The sequence below is a fragment of the Zerene cesonia genome, chromosome 26 (assembly GCF_012273895.1).
Source record: "Zerene cesonia ecotype Mississippi chromosome 26, Zerene_cesonia_1.1, whole genome shotgun sequence".
Lineage (NCBI taxonomy): Eukaryota > Metazoa > Arthropoda > Insecta > Lepidoptera > Pieridae > Zerene > Zerene cesonia.
Genome location: NC_052127.1, coordinates 3,031,897 through 3,051,547, shown reverse-complemented (window position 1 = coordinate 3,051,547; position 19,651 = coordinate 3,031,897). Strand labels below are relative to the sequence as shown.

General features: G+C 33.5%; 1 protein-coding gene across 2 annotated transcripts in view; it reads left to right on the top strand.

Moving 5' to 3' along the window:
• Positions 1-9,701: 9,701 nt before the first annotated feature.
• Positions 9,702-19,651, top strand: part of LOC119837003 — a 70,577-nt gene continuing 60,627 nt past the window's right edge. For both annotated transcript variants that reach the window (XM_038362482.1, XM_038362481.1), the window contains exon 1: positions 9,702-9,821. The gene's annotated coding sequence lies outside the window, so the exon portion shown is untranslated. The remainder of the gene's footprint in view (positions 9,822-19,651) is intronic.

The following is a 19,651-nucleotide window of genomic DNA, read 5'->3' as shown; positions in this document are numbered from 1 at the left end:
ATTTATATATAATTCATAAGTATTATGAAGAGAAAAGTTCGTCATTTATGTTTCTTAAAGAACTTCCAACTACTGATGAACCGAAATTAAACATATATCACGAATAAGCAAATTATTTTTATTTTTATATGTTTTATTCTTACCATCCCCGTCGAAGGCGGACCCACCATCGCTAGTTAATAGAAAAATAGCAAAGCATTAGTCGCAACACTTTTCAATACAATACATGAGAATCATTCATAATTTTCAAATCAAATGAAATATACGAAATAAGCTTTATCGTAATATCGTTACTTAATCTTTACTGAGAAAACAAACTTCTTGTATCTCGGATTAAATACCCAGCTTATGATAATCGAGGTGTAAGGCTTTGAATATTTAATTCTGAAATTCGTCTGTAAACAGACGATACTGTGGTTGAGGCGATCTGAATAATTAAATTTAATGACAACCTTAATGAGTCGAAAGACATTATAGATTTGAATTTGAAATAATATAAACGTAGATAACTTAAATGTGATGAAATAACAGCAGTGTTTCGTCGTCTACTTGAAATCCTTTCGCTTGGAAATGGTATAAGGTTCGTTTTTGCCTGTAATGTTAAATACGCTAGCGTATAATTGAATAAGTGTATTCGCTTGACTAAACTATAGTGTACTTAAATAATAAATATAATTATTTTCTAAATAAACGTCACCTAAAAAAAATCACAATAAAGCGAAAACAATTTCCTATCAAGCAGAAATAGGATCAAGGTTGAAAACCCACGGAGCTATCGAGTAATTATACAAAATTAAAATCATAAAAATAAAATAGAATTTAGAACCACCTTTGATTTTAGGGACGTCGGTTGTTGTTGTTAAAACTGCGTCTTTTGTATGGTAGCTAAAAATAAATATTGTTAGCGCTCATGTAAGTAACCACTTTACTTTCAATGCGTTTATAAACGTTTAGTGTAAAACTAATAAGCAAAATAATTGGTCCTTAAGCCTGTCGACATTCTAATCTAGTCAACCTTTCATTATATGTATGATTTACTGATGGTACTGTATAATAACTAGCTACGCGCCGCGGTTTCACCTGCGTAAGTCCGTATCCCGTAGGAACATCGGAATAAAAAGTTGCCCATGTGTTATTCCAGCTGTCCAGCTGTCTATGTACCAAATTTAATTGCAATCGGTTCAGTAGTTTTTGCGTGAAAGAGCAACAAACACACACACACATCCTCACAAACTTTCGCATTTATAATATTAAGTAGGATTAGTAGGATATGAAAACCTCTATATTATTAATTGGACAATATCTATCAGACTATGACTAGATGCAGAATCAGCCCCGTGTTCCACATACAGAGTGAATTCATTCATTAGCCATGTGCTACACAGTGTAACAGAATTATACACACGCCCCAGAGATAGTGGAAATTGGACGTCACTACATATAGTGTAGACTTCGCTTTCTTGAGGAAACTTCTTGTTAAATCAGTTAATTAAGTATTGTGCTGCTGACTAGTTTAATTTGAGATAATTAATTGGTCTATAAACTGCAGACTAACTATTTTGGCTATTCCTTTAGCATTTTAACTAATTAAGATATGATTTGTTACGCATGGTTTTCCATTGAGTAAGCAATAAATAAATAACATTATAAACCACAACATATATCATAACATGGATTTAACCGTCTCCTTAGTACATTGGTTAACGCGTGAGCGTAGAAACCCCTCGGCTTGAACCCCGGTGGGGACGTATAAAAAAAAAAGTCTCTGATCACCTACTTGTCTATCAATAAAATCGATAAATGAAACAGATGAATATCAACTGCCCACTCGTCCTATAAGTCTATATCTACCCGCATTAAACGATAAAATAAAAAAAAAAAAACATAATATGTAGCGGTCGTTAGTGTATGGGGCAGGGAGCAACTTGAACAAGTTTATGTGTGTATATTTCATGAATCTTTCCATTTTACGTATAAAATGTCATAAATAAATAAAATTAAAATGAACTAATGTACGTTTACAAACATCAAAAATGAACACTGTTACTCATTCGCTGTTGCTAGTTCAAGTGTTTCACTTAAGTCCAAAGTTTAACGATGCTTCAGGGAGCGCGTGGGGCGGGGGGCGGGGGGCGGGGGAGGAACACTTGTTGTCAGCACATAATTCAGTTTCAGACGCGCGTTGCCAACTCAAATTGCTCGTGTACCTGTTGTTGTAGGTAATTATAATTGTTTATTGCGTTAGTGGTGGGTATTTTTTACAAGTTCTCCTGGTCAACGGCGTCTATCGTTCATTGTGTAATTAAGTGGTGGTATGCTTTTATGAATTGTGAGTTGTGATTTGAATGTTAGTCTAGAGTTTATTAAAGACTAGCGGTCCGCGCCAGCTTCTCCCGTGGTACATATAGGGCCTAAAAATTTCATGAATTAATGGGTTATCTAAAACTGAAAGAATTTTTCAAAACCGACCAGTAGTTCCTGAGATTCGCGCGTTCAAACAAACAAACTCTTTAGCTTATATATTAGTATAGATTTCCTTACTCAAAATATTGTTATTTTGTACATTGGCTTAGTTAATTTCACGTTTCGTATTTGAAATGTGGAGGAATGCTCTATGATTCCATACTCTTGAACAATTTATTATTATATTATACGTATTGTCTTTACTATACCTGTTTCAGTAGTTGGTTCATAGATAAATATGTGGTTTTCTGAATAAAAATTTTGGTAACAAGCAGTATTGTATCATTTTCCTCATCCTACCAAGTCTATATTCCCCTTGACAATATTATCTTTATTCCTTCTGTCCTATAAGCTAGCACATTATAATATAATACTAGCTGCGCCCCGAGGTTTCACCCGCGTAAGACCGTATCCCGTAGGAATATCGGGATAAAAAAGTTGCCTATGTGTTATTCCAGTTGTTCAGCTGTCTACGTACCAAATTTCATCGCAATCGGTTCAGTAGTTTTTGCGTGAAAGAGCAACAAACACACACACATCCTTACAAACTTTCGCATTTATAGCATTATAGGATTTTAAATTAACGTCTATTTAAGTTTCACTGCGATCAACATACAGAGTAAAGTAAATAATTTATCGCATCATTTAAACTGATAAATTATCTTCAATCATACTAATGCTAGCAACACTGTACAGGCGAATTTGAGAAGACAATCAGTCTTAAGTCTTACGCAAACAAATGAAGGTGTAACGCTTTTAAGGTATATTAATTTTGATTCTTCCTGCATCGCTATTCGTCAGTTCGCGTGTAACAAGGGATAAATATGAATAATTGCCGTGTATTATATTTGGTAGTGTTCGAGCTAATGTGGATTTTGGTAATACATTACAGTGAAGTGCCGTGTGTCCTAAGTTTAAGGACAAGTAGGTGATCAGCCTTCTGTGTCCTGTCAGACCGAGACTTTTTTTTTTGTGCGTCCCCACCGGGAATCGAACCCAGGACTCCTCGGTTCTAAGCTCACGCGTTAACCACTGTACCAAGGAGGCGGTTGGTAATACATTGATGCTTTGATTTTTTTTATGTCATCGTTGGCAATGGAGCTGGGGTCGCTATAAGGTCGATTAAGTTATGGATTACCTATGAATTATGGTTATAATAGAGAAGTAGCTGCTACCAAGGCGTATTATTTATGTTAAATTTGTGTTGCTGTCATAACAGTGATGGTGATAAAAACAAAATCAATTAAAATTAATTTAAAAAAGTTCGGTAGGCAAGCTGTCGTATGCATAACCGCTTTTAAATTGTCCGAATTACATCAAATTTAAATGGAACTACACGGGAAGCACCAGCGTTCAAATGAAAATTTATCAAAATTGGTTCATCTAGTAAAAAGTTCAGAGGTGACAAACTCCAAAACAATACAGTCGAATCGAGAACCTCCTTTTTTTGAAGTCAGTTAAAAATTGTGTCCCATCTGATGATCAGAAGTGTGAAGGTCGACCTCATACGCGCTTTTAAACTGTCAAGTCAATTTCACATAACGAAAGACAATTCGTAATTCACTTTCATATTAATTTGTTTAATAATACTGTACCTATCAGTCTTGATTAAGAAAGGATGCCTTTAGCTTAGAATACATAAAATATGGAAGCTAATCATTTATATAGGTATTTTTTGTAAAACAGAGATTTCATTGTTTGTTAATAAAACATTTAAATATTTTTCTACAATAGAATGCTTTACGGTTATATAACATAGTCTGTATTTTTTAATACCAGTAATTTAAGGCAAAACCCGGGCAAATGACTTGTTGAATTACAGTAATATATAATGTATCAGCTCGGGGAATCATATACCGTTATGGAAATAACAAAATCTTTTTAGTGGTATCAAACTGTAAGTAGAGTGCAGATTTGATTAAAATCGATTTAGTAGTTTGCGAGTTTATCGCGGACGAAAAATGTGACATGTAATTTATATATATTAAGGTATGTAGCTATAAAATTGACACCAAAATCTTGCTGAGAAGTCAAAGCAAGGAAGGCGACCAAGTTATTTAGATTCTAATTCTAATAATATTTCATCGCTCAATCTTGAAGTTAATATAGCGGAGTGGCGAGATAACTTTCGGATTTAATTTTCTCAGATCTGTTAGGAGGGTAGATATTAAACGTAGATGAGGACATAGCTTTTCCCGCGTATCCGTTCGCAAAGACACAGTAAAAAATACTTTCTCAAAGAATCCTTGTTTTTCTATGTCATTGTCGGGTAGGAGCTGATGCTGCTGATGGTAAGCACTACCATCGTTCATGAAAATTTTCAGAAGCTTAAGACCAAAATGATTGCTAATATGTAAAGTGAAGTGTGATAAAAAGTAATGATTACTGATGGAAATAACTCGCTTATTATTAACGCCTATATCGCTTATTTAATAATTTCAGTATTCAACAAGATTGTACAAGGGAGAAATCTTAAAAATTAAACGGTTTAAAAATAAAGAGTACAATTAAGGCTTTACCGCTTAGAAGTGATCTCTTCCAATCAACTGAACGTCTATTCTCAGTGTATTAATGTTTTAAAGTAAACATATTTTCAATAATCCTTTGTTAAATATATTCACACGGCAGCACAGGCTGGCTGCACACAAGTACACGAAGCAGCGAAGGTTTTTTAATGACGCCATCACAAAAGTTGAGTAAGCTCACATAACTCTTTGACGTAAGTACACAACTCATTTGGCGGTATTTACTTTCTCGCGGTGCCACTTGAGCTTCCTCAAAAACCCTCGCCTTTATCTTTGAGAACGGTCTTCGCAATCTTACTGGAAATTGTTGATCCACAACAAACTGTGTATGTACATACATAAAAAGTATTGCACGTGATAAAGGATTTATATGAGGATTTCATTTATAGTTAAATGTTATGTTAGTATTATGGAAGAGAACTTGAAAAATATTAATTATAATAAAGTTGCTGATGAGTTAGAAATGTTATGTTTAAGGCATTTCGTATTATCTTGTATACATACTGAACATCCATTTAGCATTACTTACCTGTTATATAAAAGTGATATTTTGTTTTTATTTAATTTTAAAGCTCTCGATATATTATATCATACTCGATGATTGAGGGTTTCTTTTATGATCTTGTGGTACTTTAGAATTTGTATCTTTATTTCTTTTATGGACCTATACTTACACCATGTAAAAGCAGTAACAGTATCAACGATATCTTTCAAGTTCTGAGGGAGTGTGCGAAACGATGACGCTAGACGACCTGTATAGCTGCAATTTTCCCACACTGGAATTAATATTGCTTTAAAACGAACATGGTTACCCTTCTGTTCCCGATGGAGACAGATAAGAAAATTTGGTCTGACAGTACACTGGAGATCGAACACTTTTATATGCATATAAATGAAGTTTTATGAGTCAAATAGGTGTGAAATGCAATTTAGAAGACCCTTGTGTACTGTATATGGTACTTAATCGGTCCATGTATTCACTTTTTGCCACGAAAGAGAAGAAAGATATCGGTTTGTAAGGAAAAGAAAGAGTGATTTATATTTTAAGGATTTTCACTTGAATCACGTGTACTGTTTTACACGAGCTAGTCGTTATATGCGTAGCGTAGTCAAATCGTTGAATAATATTTGAATAGAACATGAATATGAGTAATATAAAATATACAGTCACGAGTAAAACCCCTTTATTTTAATGTAACTGCCCAATTTTTTTATAATGCTTATAACAAAGAGTAATTTTATGAACCTGCTTTTTTGTTTCCTTTAATGACCTCCCAAAATCGTCCGACGAAAATAACGCAATATATATATGTAAAATATAGTTGGCCATAACATAACACCTATGTAAAAATCAATGCAATTTGTAATAACTTAAGCTACAAACGTATAAAATAGCACATGTTACATCTGCACTCATATATAAATATATCTTCACCAAACCGAACACTATAAAACTGAACGTCACTGAACTGACCAACGCCTGCTTTTGGCAACAAAGACAAAGAAAAAAATAAATAAAATTTTTGACAAAGATTGTCAAAAATAAAATCTTCCTTCCAAGATCGGATAAAACGTTTATTTATAAATAGATCATTCACCATTATTTCCTCCAATAAAGTCCATTATTCAATAAAGAACCGTATTACTGAACGTCGCTAGCAAACCTTAGTCTCGTGTATATATATATCTCTATATTCTAGAAGCACTCAGGAACTATCTACTAACATATATAACATAAATTGTCAGGGTCCATAGTATTACAGGGCAAACACGTAAGCCATGCTTGAAAGCCTTTTTCAGGTAATCGGATATTTTAAAGGCACCGGACTGTTAAGTAAGATTGGAAATGGTTCGTATTTACTGACTCAGTTCTTAACATCATAGTGCCAATTTTGACATGTATTTCGAGTAATATTGAAGGTTGTTTAACTATAAATTGTAAAATAATATTGTCTACGTTATCGTTATTGAATGTTGAACTAAATCGTGGGGCCTAATGATTGAGCGTTCATACATTTTAGCACAAAATTTCTTGCAATGGTATTATAAAAATCAACATATGACTTAAATAGACATTTAAATAGATTCGATACATAAACGTAGATAGATTAAAACATAAACCTTAGTAATTTAACACATTGTAAATGCGAAAGTGTGTTTGTTTGTTTTTCTTTCACATAGTAACGGAGCGATTTTATAAGCTAGTTAGGGGGCGAAAGTGAAACACCCTTCATTTTACCGCGGTGATACATTTCATTCCGCCTTGGGAAAGAGTAGACTATGTTACAGTCTAGGCTTTAATTATCTCCTGGTTTAGGCACAAGAATCATATAAAAAAGCCGCTCCCTTGCCACATTCCATCAAAGAAATAACTAACAAACAAATAAAGTTTCGCTTTTATAATATTAATAAGCATGGAGAACAAAAAGAGAAAAGATACTTTATGTGTTAAAACAAATAGTGAATTTAATTTTTAATATCAAATCACTACACAGTATAAAACAAAATCGCTTTCTCTGTCCCTATGTAGGGACATAGGTATGTATGCTTAAACCTTTTAAAATACGCAACGGATTTTGATGCGGTTTTTTTTAATAGTTAGATCGATTCAAGAGGACGGTTTATATGTATAATAACATCTATTAAAATACTCCGAATTAACTCGTGTGAAGCCGCGGGCAAAAGCTAGCACTTATAAATGGGAAATTTTGTGGAAAAAATGAAGCGGAATTTCGAATTTCGCCTCGTGATCAAATTTTCTATACTTTAAAAAATTCTCAAATAATTAATTTTCATCATACGATATTATTATTTACAATTAGACGCTCGTCCCGGGTCCGCCCGGATAAAATACTTTATTGAAATAAAACAGAAATCTTGTTCTGTTTTATCCCAATAAAGCATTTATTAGGGATGGAAAGTATCCTATCACCCAAGTCAGCTCATACTCTGTCTGAATACCAAATTTCATTAAAATCCCTTAAGAAGTTTCAGTGTGATTGACGGACGAACATCCAAAAAAACAAACTTTTACATTTATAATATTAGTGTGATGCTACCTCTATAGTCACTAGACTTCTTAAGCTAATAATATAAGCGTTTTAATATCCCAAATTTGTTGATTCATTATACTTATTAACAGTAAAGCTAGTCTAGCGTAACACGAGTTCTGTAAATACCAAATTTAATGTCCATACAATTATGGTAATAAAATATTTCAGCGAACGCTCTTGTAAGCCAATAATGTTATAATATTAATTGAGGGCACACGTGTCTCATGATGGACTTTAACGGGAATAGACATAATGGAATTTTCTTTTAGGAAAAGCAAAATGGAATAGCGAGGAAAGTGTAAGAATCTTATACCTATATTCTTTGTAGGGCAGTATCGTTACTAGTATAGGTATAATATAATATGGATTTTTTTATTAATTTTCTAAAGAATATAAAGTCCTTTTGTAATTGTCTATAGCGTTTAAATAACCATTTAATACGTATGGATGTATATGCGTTAGGTACGTTAGGTATCGAAATGACATTTTTAGAATTTTTGTTTATTTGTCTCTTTGTAACGGTTAATCTGAGGAATGGTTCCAGTCCTACGAGAAAAATTCCCTCGGTTGCGAAGGATCTTAGTATAACAATGAATAAAATTTGTTTTATATTGTACTAACGCTTCATTATTAATCCATTCGTGACTTCGCGCGTCCATGTTTCAGTAGCGACAGCCGTATAACCCCATATCATATTAATATGTATGCAGTATCTATATACAATGAAGGCTGGAATCATTGATGCTTATTGTAAAAACAATAAATTTTGGTAAGCAAATTTATTAATATATTTGTGAACAATAACATAAAAATAAACAAAAGCAGCAGTGGAACTGCAATCATCCGAACTGTTTTATCATCATTGTTTATCCCAAAACCAAACAATTGCGCTAACGAAATAATTAATTAACCAAATAAGGATCTCATAAACCAATAGATTATCATTTGTACATGCGCTTTAATGTTGTCCATTTGACTGTAGTATCGGAATCAACTTTATGACGTTGGATTTAGGGACGAATTTGAATGTTATCGTAGGCCGATAAAGATGATGGTACAATGGTATTTTTTTCTCAATTTGAAAGGTCGAATGTCCCACATGTGTGTGTGTTTTTATATTCAATAATATTGTACCTTGATGATGTATGTTTTTTTAGTAAGTGAGGCGTAAAAAGGATCACTTTCAAGTTATCGTGCTCCTGGTATGTCTTGCAATTCTCCGTCGTGATTGCCGTGGCTTCAGTCAAGGATAAGGATATATAACATAGGTGGAGTAAAATGCCATGGAAAAAAGTGTAAATACTGTTTTTTCGTTAATTCTCAGTTATTAAAAAAAAATTCTTGAAAATTTAGCTTTGAGGGATTATATTTAAAAACACTCTTTGTGATATTTTTTATCTTACATATTTTATATGCAGGATAAAAATACAAAATCATGTCCTAAACTTCAAAATTATATTCATTCTACATTCTATGAGCATTCGAAAGTTATGTATCACTAAACTTAATTACAGAAAAATAAAAACAACATTCAAATCATGAAACGAAGTCAACAACCCATTATACCACAGGCTTTAGCCTGAAAAGGGACGTTTTCCACATCTCAATAATAACACGAAACAGCTTGGCTCCCCAGTCGCTTCCTAAACGTCGTTGGGGATACACGCGTTTTCGCTCGCACAGTAAATATTGAAAACACAGCTTTTTTCAGTGATAATTCCAGTTCCATCTAACAAAAAGCGTGTGACGTGAGTAAGACAGTATATCGGATTATCTCACGGTAAGTTTTGGTGTAATTATTTTGATACCTGTTGCTGCTAGCTCACATATCGTGCAGGATCAGATTGTAACATCGAGATTTTCGATATTAAAGCGGACACCTACGTCATATGCCTGATGAGGATACCTTTTATGGGATTTTTGGAAAAAAATATTAATTTTGTTAAAGATAGAGATTTTTGACTTAATCTTCGAGATATTTTACGGTAACTAGTGAGTGATTAAACTCATTTTTTACTATATAGAGTACAGTATTGTTATAGTATTTAGTCAATTAAAGTGTGATTTATTATATTTGTTACCTGAAACAAACTTTTTCCATTATATACAAACATTTATTACAATTTTTTTTTATATTCCATCATCATATCCAAATCCAATTTTAATAAATCTATTTAACAGGAAAGATACCGACATAAGACAGATGTTTCCTTTGACACCTAAAACATTATTTTTAAGAATCTAAACAACGCACATTACTATCTTAAATGTTTAAAATTCTTTCATTATCTAGACTCACACCTGTTGCCTGCGTTGATCCAGCGGCCGAAAGTTTTACCAAGCAATAAAAACTCTTTAGACAGCTCTCCAAAGTATATTTTGATTAAATACCTACATATAAGAGTTAGTCCGTAACCATACGCTGTGTACGAAACGTCGGTATAGGTAATGCAATGAATATACTGCGTTTAAAAACCCGTTAAACAGAAAAAAAAATTAAGAATTAAAGAAATCGATCATGATCCGGGATTAGAACATCATACGCATGCTATGGTGGCCGAGAGTTCAGGATCTCTCAGGTTTAGGAGATCTCTGATCTCGATTCAGAATTCCAATTTCTTCTATTCTTTTGGTTTCAGACAGACAGAGTTGGTTTCAGAGGACACTCCTCTTGTATTCCTCGAATAATGACCAGCTCCCGACCCGCCTAAACCAATCGGGCTGAAATTTGGGATACGTCCTGTAATGACGTAGTCAACCGCTTAAAAAGGATTTTGATAAATTTTGCCCCCAAGGGGATAAAATAGGATATGAAATCATGAAAGTTTGTACCATGAAAATTTATAGGCCGCGCAGGGGAAGCTGCTGGCAACAGCTAGTAATTAAAATATCTATTTAACTATCTTACACACGATCATACCACAACGTGATTTTTACCTTGGCACCATATTGTGGGATAATTTTCAATTTAGTCATTTACCAGTTTGTGGTTTGGTTAATAGCTATAATAAAACCGTATCGCTTTGTTTAATGCTATTTGTTTCTTTAAAACTTTATATCGTCGGGAATAGATTGTAGGATTAATGCCGGTTGCAAGGCTTTTTGTTAAATACGTTTAATATTTGATTAAGTATATGTATTAAGACAATTTACAGTGCCCTCAATAATTTTGGTTTCAACTTATAAAATCTTTCCAATATCCAAATTGTTATTATATGCGCTTGTTAAGATTTCCGCTTCAAATTTTTGAACGAAATTTATATGGGTTATTGTTTTCTTGTTTGCTTCGCTTCCATTATTGACATACTTTTTAAAATCTTGGAAACCATGAATAATGGAGATATTATTTTAGAGAAAAACAGGAACATTGTTACTATTAGCACAATATTACTACTAAAGTAACTACTAAAAAGAAATACACGTTGTATTTATTTTCAGTATTGCAAGTTATATAGATTATTATGCATATTGTATAAGATTATAAAGTACTAGCTGCGCCCCGCGTTTTCACCCGCGTAAGTCCGTATCCCGTAGGAATATCGGGATAAAAAGTTACCTATGTATTATTCCAGCTGTCCAGCTATCTACGTACCAAATTTCATTACAATCGGTCTAGCAGTTTTTGCGTGAAAGAGTAACAAACATACACACATCCTTACAGACTGTCGCATTTATAATATTAGGATAGTAGGATAAATATTAATAATACCAGTCTAAAAACTCATACAGTCGTTCAATGACGACGTTTAGGTCAATCGTGCGGTGGGCGAGCCCGAGCTACATGTATAATGTTGTTAGCAGCTCGGGACTCCAGGGACTGTCGCGAGCAGTTCTAATGTTTGTTGGTATCTTATATTATTATATGTTATTAAAAGTGATATGTAATTAAGTTGTAGAAATGGTGCATACTTGTGCTTTGTGAGGCTGAATATCGTCATCTCGTCTTAACAAGTATCTGCGTTTTCATAATTACTATGTTATTGACTTGCAACCGCCATATTGTCTAGACATTTTTGCTTTTACTTCGAGATCAAAGGCGTTGTACTACTGTGTACTGTTTATACTGTGCTAATTCACCCATGCGTCATGCAGCAAATAGATAATCTATTGATACAAAACAAGGTAGGAGAACAGGATTTCGATAAGTATAATAACTTGTGATTTAATAGATGCTACGTACGTTTATATTATTTCTGATTACAGAGTAGACAATATGATCTTTACAATTATTTCATGATTATTAGTATAGTAAATAGACATGATCGTTGGAGCATTGTAATATTATAGAATCCATACAATACTTTCTTATAGCTATAAATAGCATAAATATAAATAGCTGTTTTCTAAGGCCTATTTATTAAGTTGTGTCTTGTATATGTTATGTCAACACAATACATCACAACACACCAAAATGCTAGTAGGTACCTTCTAGCTCGCAATTTCCGTTTCTCGCATTCGTTGACAGAAAATAGTTATGCTCTCTTAAATTTGATCAAAGAATACCGTCATCACTTATTCACAACCCATATGGGTTTATATAAAACTAGCTGTTCGCCCCGGATTCGCCCGTGAGACATATGTAGCCTACGTTACTGTCACAGTCATTAATCGAAGGTATATAAACAAAAAACAGCACATGTAATTTTCAATTGAGGAAGAGAGAATTCTCCTCCTACAGGTTTTTTTAAACTTATCAGGGGAGTTCCAAGTATATGTAACCACACACCCAAGCTGAATTTAAATAAATTGTTTAAAATTGTAAATTGAAGTTGTAGCTTTCCAATGGTGAAAGAATTTTTGAAATTGGTTTAGCGGATTTTGCGTGAAATCGTTACAATAACAAAAATATAAAAAAACACAAAAATACAAAATTTTCCTCTTTATGATATTAGTGTATATGTCCTGAATCATAGATGCAATTTTAAAAAGTATCTTTGATTGTCTGTGTAATCCTACTTATCCTATAAATTCGAAAGTTTGTAAGGATAGGTGTGTGTTTGTTACTCTTTCACGCAAAAACTACTAAACCAATTGCAATGACATTTGATACGTAGACAACTGGAATAATATATAGGCAACTTTTTATCCAGATATTCCTAATAATAATTCCTAATAAGGACTAACGCGGGTGAAACCGCGGGGCGCAGCTAGTACGCGTAGTAGTTTCACTTGTTTGTTTGTATGCAACCAACTCCTTGGGACTCGATTTTGATCCATTGTAAACAGACAAATTTAATATAAACTTTACATTCAACACAAATTCAAACTTTACAAACAAACACTTATTATATCGGTGACATACAATAATTTTATGAGTTTATATTGTTAAACTAATTAGAATTGCCATCAATAAATAATTTCCATACATATACTTTATACAAAACCAAGTTATTATATTATTAAAATATGTTTTAAAGTTTCTTTAAACTGCGCTTATTTATTGATAAATCACATGGAAAACTGCTACGTTAATAAATAATTAAGACGATTGAAAAATACCTTTCTCATATTTGAACCAAGGCAATATACAGTCAAGTCAAATCCTATAAAGCATTTTCTATTCATGAAGAAATACCGTCAATTTGATTGCGAACTAGAACTATATGTAATTTATTGTATTATGTGGCTAGTTTATGATATTGACGCACAGCGGGATATAATTTGACTCATAACGAGAACTATTGTTGATCAAATTTTCTGTTTACTTCAGAACTTCGCTGATTAAAGTGGAAAACTTTATATGGTATTGTTTGGTAAACAGATGTGAATATATTAAACCTACTTAAATAAACATATTTTGATGTGGGTTAGACGATTTTTGTTCAGTTCACGTTTCAATCAATGAATGGAATATTTTTGTGTCATTTGGAGTTATAGAAAAGGTGGGTTGCAAAGGACAAGTCGACTATATTTTTAGCCAATTTAAAAAAAGGATACTCTTTTTATTTGTTTTCGGATGTTTTCTCGTCATAATTTTTTACTGGCTGCACCGATTTTGATAACACTTTTTTGTTTGAAAATCGGCACCTGTGTGGTTCCAATAATAATAAAATAAAGTTTATTTGAACCAAAAAGAAATACACTGCAGACATTGAGTTACATGAATTATGTAGGCATATTAAAGTTTTTTAGCTTATTTTTTTAAGCAATGATCCCTGTGCTAGGTTACAGGGTTCATTCGTCCATACATCGAGACATATGTATATTATTATTTTGAATGTACTTTATACTATGCAAGTGGTCAATCCAAATTACAAACAAAATTAAAATAAATACAGTCAAATTGTTCAGCTCCTCCTTTTTTAAGTCTGGTCAAAATGAAAAACACCAATCAATATAATTGCAAACAAAATCCGCCCATGCATTTAGTAACTTTCACATTCTATGATGTTGATAATAGAATGTGAAATGAATTTCCCGACAGTTCATCGCGTCCAAATTACGCATTAAAACCTCAATTATTCAAATAAACATAGCCTACACCGTCACAACAATGCAATATTAACATCAGTTAATAAACACATTATTTGCTTTAATATTAGGATCATTTAGCGTCATAAGATTCCGTTTATCGGCATTCGGTAAACAAAAGACTGAGTTTAGAAATAGCAGCACAGCTGAGTACGGTAGGTAGTTGCTATTAATGCGGACGTGGGCGGGTGATTATGGGTTAATATGGGAATACTGATTGTTTTAATATCCTTAGTAGCGCTCTTGTAAGACCTAGCCTGTGTATTTTGATAGGGTTTTGATGAAATAGGGGTTTTCATCAAGTATCTTTATGCAGAAGAATAAATGTTCTCAGTTTTCTGTTTTTTTTAGCTGCGCCCCGCGGTTTCACCCGCGTAAGTCCGTATCCCGTAAGAATATCTGAAGAAGAGTTGCCTATGTGTTATTCCAGTTGTCCAGCTATCTACGTACCAAATTTCATTGCAATCGGTTCAGCAGTTTTTACGTGAAAGAGCAACAAACACACAAGCATCCTTACAAACTTTCGCATTTATAATATTAGTAGGATAGGATATAGTAGGATTAGTAGAAAGGATTCGCAAGTACTTCAACATTTATGGATAAAACGTAAATATGTGTATCTATACTTATAATCATGACGTAATGATATACAGCTGAAGATTTTGTTTGTTTGTTTGAAATGAATGTTTACTTCCAATGTTAGATATGTAGGTAGGTAGGTACGTGGCCCTGAGTGCTATAGGCTACTAGGTGGTAGGGGGTAGGGGTGGACTATACTATAAACATGTCAAAAGACATACGTTTAATGCATTTCGAAATTTATTGAGTACAAATTACGTTCTAAACCTTGAAACGTATTGCGAATAAACTGCATACCGTCTCAATTCTTATCAGAGAAATCAGAAAAGCAAATACTTCTTGATGGTTCGATACCTCAAAGGCAGAATCGAAATCAATGAAGGTCAAACTAACTTGAAGTTTTAACAGAGACCGCTGTATAAATCGATGTTTTATTTTTGCGTTTATTTGGCTCTGAACGCTTGGTATCTCAATTTTAACGATGGCTCTCGATAAATCCTTAATGCATGCACTAGAACCCACGTTTCCCTCCAAAAGATAAATAGAAGCAGCGTTTAATATCGCCTAATGGCCAATGCGGAATGCACTCCGGCGTGGTTACGGCAATCGATATTATGTTGATATCCTGAGATAAAGCATTTGTTTGATTCAAACTTATTGATCTGATTCTCGTATGCGTATAGAACTTAGTGGTCCAATATATACCTATAGTATCGTTACCACCCGCTTTTTTTAAGAAAACATTTTCCCTGGTTAAAACTAGTTTTGACGTTTTAAAGAAAGGTGCTTACCTCTTTTTGTACTATCTGTAGGGAAAACGCGTTAAAAAGTAAAATAATTTCTCATTTTACTAGATTTGCTTTAATCACAACAAACGATATTAATTTGCGTCTATAGTTCTAATGAATATACTTAGTTTTCTACGTAGAAATATCTTAGCGAGAAGCGAAGCAAAGAACACGTTGATTGACTCTGAACCACCGGATGCGTCGAGCGAGCGAAGCGAGCGTACTGCGCCAGCGGCTGGCGTGTTCCAAAATTGACTTTAGGGCGCCTCTCACTGAAACAGACACTAAAAATAAATATAAAAGCTCAGATAATTAATTAATTCTAGTTTTAATGCGTTTTCCGTAATTTTTTTAAATTGCGTTTTAACGAAAAAACGAAAACCTCTATAATCTGTGAGTTATCTCTTGTTTTTCTGCTCTAATTTGTCTAAAGATATAGATTTGTACAAATATGTAGGAGAAAAGTTTCTTCATAGTGTAGATAGATATTGCAAACAGGAAATTTGTATATTGCATTTTCGAATAAAGAGAATGCAAATCGTTGTTGGGAGATTTCTACAATTTAGTATTGGATTTCTGTTGTAAGGAACTTTGTGTGAGGCTATATAAGGCTCGTATATTTACCTTCTTATGCAGTATATTATCATTTATGTGCTTGTCCATTTTAGATAATTTTTGTTTGAACATATTTGATCAAACATTACCTTTCATCCACCGATGTTCCCACCTCAGCAATCGAAAATTTTCTGCCCTTTCGGTGTTAGTGCCTGCGGGGCATCCCACGCCATCTGTTGAGACAATAAACAATGTAATATTTAATTTTTAGTTTTATAGCATTGAAATGCTTTATATATAAGAAATTTTTTGAAGGAATAGAAAAAATTCGATCACGGGGCGGGATTCGTACCCGCGTTGCCTAACCGTAGCAACGCCTAGCCTCTCGGGTAGGCGAGTGGGGATCAAGGGTGGCAATGTAATATTTACCTGCTTTTGCTAATAAATTTTTTGATTAGTATTGTTTTACACTATCTCGACAAATTTGAAACATGACATCAATGATTATTATATTGTATCGATCGTACGCGGCCTTAGATGATTTTAATTTTTTATTTATATGGCATTAAAATGATTTGTATAATATTATACATTTTTAAAGAATAGAAAAAAAAATCGATTCATAAGATGTCCCAGGTGTGCTCGAGCGATTGAAATGTTATAAAGACGAGATATTACGAGTTTCTTCAGCTGTAGATATTCTTAAGATCGTTTGTTAAAATATTTAAATTTACCATGCATTTAAAAATAAAACCGTTGTGTGTACGTCCTTTGTAATGACTCAGTAATTAATTTCGGTTGAATTTTGACACGTAGCAAACCTCTGCTTTTTGAACCGGTAGTTCCCAATTGCTATGACATGTGTCAATTTAAAAGCGCTTCTAAATAATTTTATCCGAACGAAATATTTCACTTCGATTTTGTTGTTACATACACGTGGAGGTACATAGATCTGGATTGCTGTTTTGAATTCAGATTCTCAATTCATAATCTGATTCATGGAACTCCACTCCACACATACCTGAAAATTCTGAATCCCCGCTTTCATATTTGCACCACAACTGAGACGATTCATAATTTTAATTCCGGTGTGTGTGTTCGTTATACATTGATACGTAATTTATCGATTCGGAATCGGAACGCACGTCTCCTATTATTGTCAGATCGAATGAATAATCAATTATAAAATCAGAAAATGTGTTTTGAACAGTGAAATTATATATATTTCTGTGCTGTCTGAATTGATATTGATATTCAGAGGCGAGATAGAATAGCTGTGTGAGGCCGGTCTATAGACTATAACCTATATTTCCATGCGTAAATCGTATCCAAATATTTGAGTAAATGAAAACGTCATGTGTATGCATGTGTGTGTATGTGTGTGTGTGTGTGTGTGTGTGTGTGAGTACATGTGTATTCTATACAAATGTACATTCAACGCGGGATTTCTGTACAAATTGCGCTGCTGTGATTAGTCGGAATACAATTGCATTGAACTGTGAGCGTTCCAATACATGTGGACTGTTTCTATCTAAATGTTAGTTGAGGTTTTATTATTGTTTCGAGCTGCAGTAACATTGGTATGAGTTTGAATAAAATTACACAAAAACCTGATTAGAATAATGATAGATGGCACGAGGCCTTATCGCTAAAAGCTAGGATTAATGAGCGATAAATTCAGTATGATAATTGTGTGAGTAATAATGTAGCCGGGGATGATATTGGAATCTTCCGTTCTTTGGGACTTGTATGTGACTATGAGAGTTATGCAAAGGGAACCTAACTAACTGCGCCCGGTTTCACCCGCGTAAGTCCGTATCCCGTAGTTATATCGGGATAAAATGTTGTCTATATGAGAAATTTTGAAAGCATTTCATATAAAGCATTTCCATGCTATAAAACTAAAAATTAAACTTGCCTATATGTTATTCCAGTTGTCCAGCTCTCTACGAACCAAATTTCTTTGCAATCGGTTCGGTAGATTTTGCGTGAAAGAGTAAGAAACACACACATGCTTAAACACTTTCGTATTTATAATATTAGTAGGATAGGATAGTATAGTATAGTATAGTAGGAGTAGGATTCTATGACAAATGTCAAAAGTCGTACGATTAACGTAAAACTAGCTGCTTTTAATTAATTAATTCTCATTGCGAGGTCAGAAAAAGAATAAACCCTACATTTATTGCAGAAATTTTTTGAAAATAGAATTATTCAAGAATCTAATTTATTTACTATACAAAAAAAGAGAAAAATAGGTTATGAATTGAGTATCTCCACTTTTGGGGATTTCATATAAAAATACGTTATGTTTGTGAAATCAACACAGTGTTATTATAAAAATAATCTTCCCGGATCAAAGGGACCGATTTCATGGGTAACTGGTCACATACTTTGTGACTAAATTGAAAACCTGTAAAGCATAATTACTGAATTCTCTGCGGGTAGATAAAAAAATAAATGTGAATACAAAACCTACCTAGTTTTAACCAGATTTTTAAAAACCGCTGTTTATAAAAGTTTGTAGGGAAAAAAGAGCAGTAGTGGCTGAGAGGTTGGAACCTCGGACTTAATGAAAAAGTGGGGGTTTCCAAACAGGAATAGCATCCAAGAAACAATTCGTTTTTTCGATATATATCTGCATATTATTCGCATCACTACAACCTGTAACGGTGAAAAAACACATCGTGGGGAAACCGGCATATCGAAGAATCAAAAGTTCGACGACATGTGGCATCTGCCAACCCGCTCTTGGCCAGCATGGTGATTTTAGCCTGAACCCCCATGGGATGCCCACGTACCTGCACAAACATCTGATGATGAATTTGATTATTGAGTGAAGAAACACTTAATAAAAGACTAGACGTCCGTCTCGGTTTCACCCACGATAGATTTGTTATATATCCTAGAGCACTAAGGATTTATGTACATATCTAACGGTTACAAAATCTTTGAAATCGGTTGAGTTGTTCCTGAGATTAGGGGTTCAAACAAGGAAACAATTATTATGATGTTTAAGAATGTTTATATAAATATACCTACTTTCAACAACTAGGTATACACAAATTACATGCAACAATTAATAACGTTAACTATAAAGACATAGGTAACAACATAAAAACCGGTATTTGTCTATAAAATAAAGCTACACACCCACTGACTGACTGACATCGCTTTTCTCGGAAACCGGCCGGAAAGTGGAGATAATTTTGACACG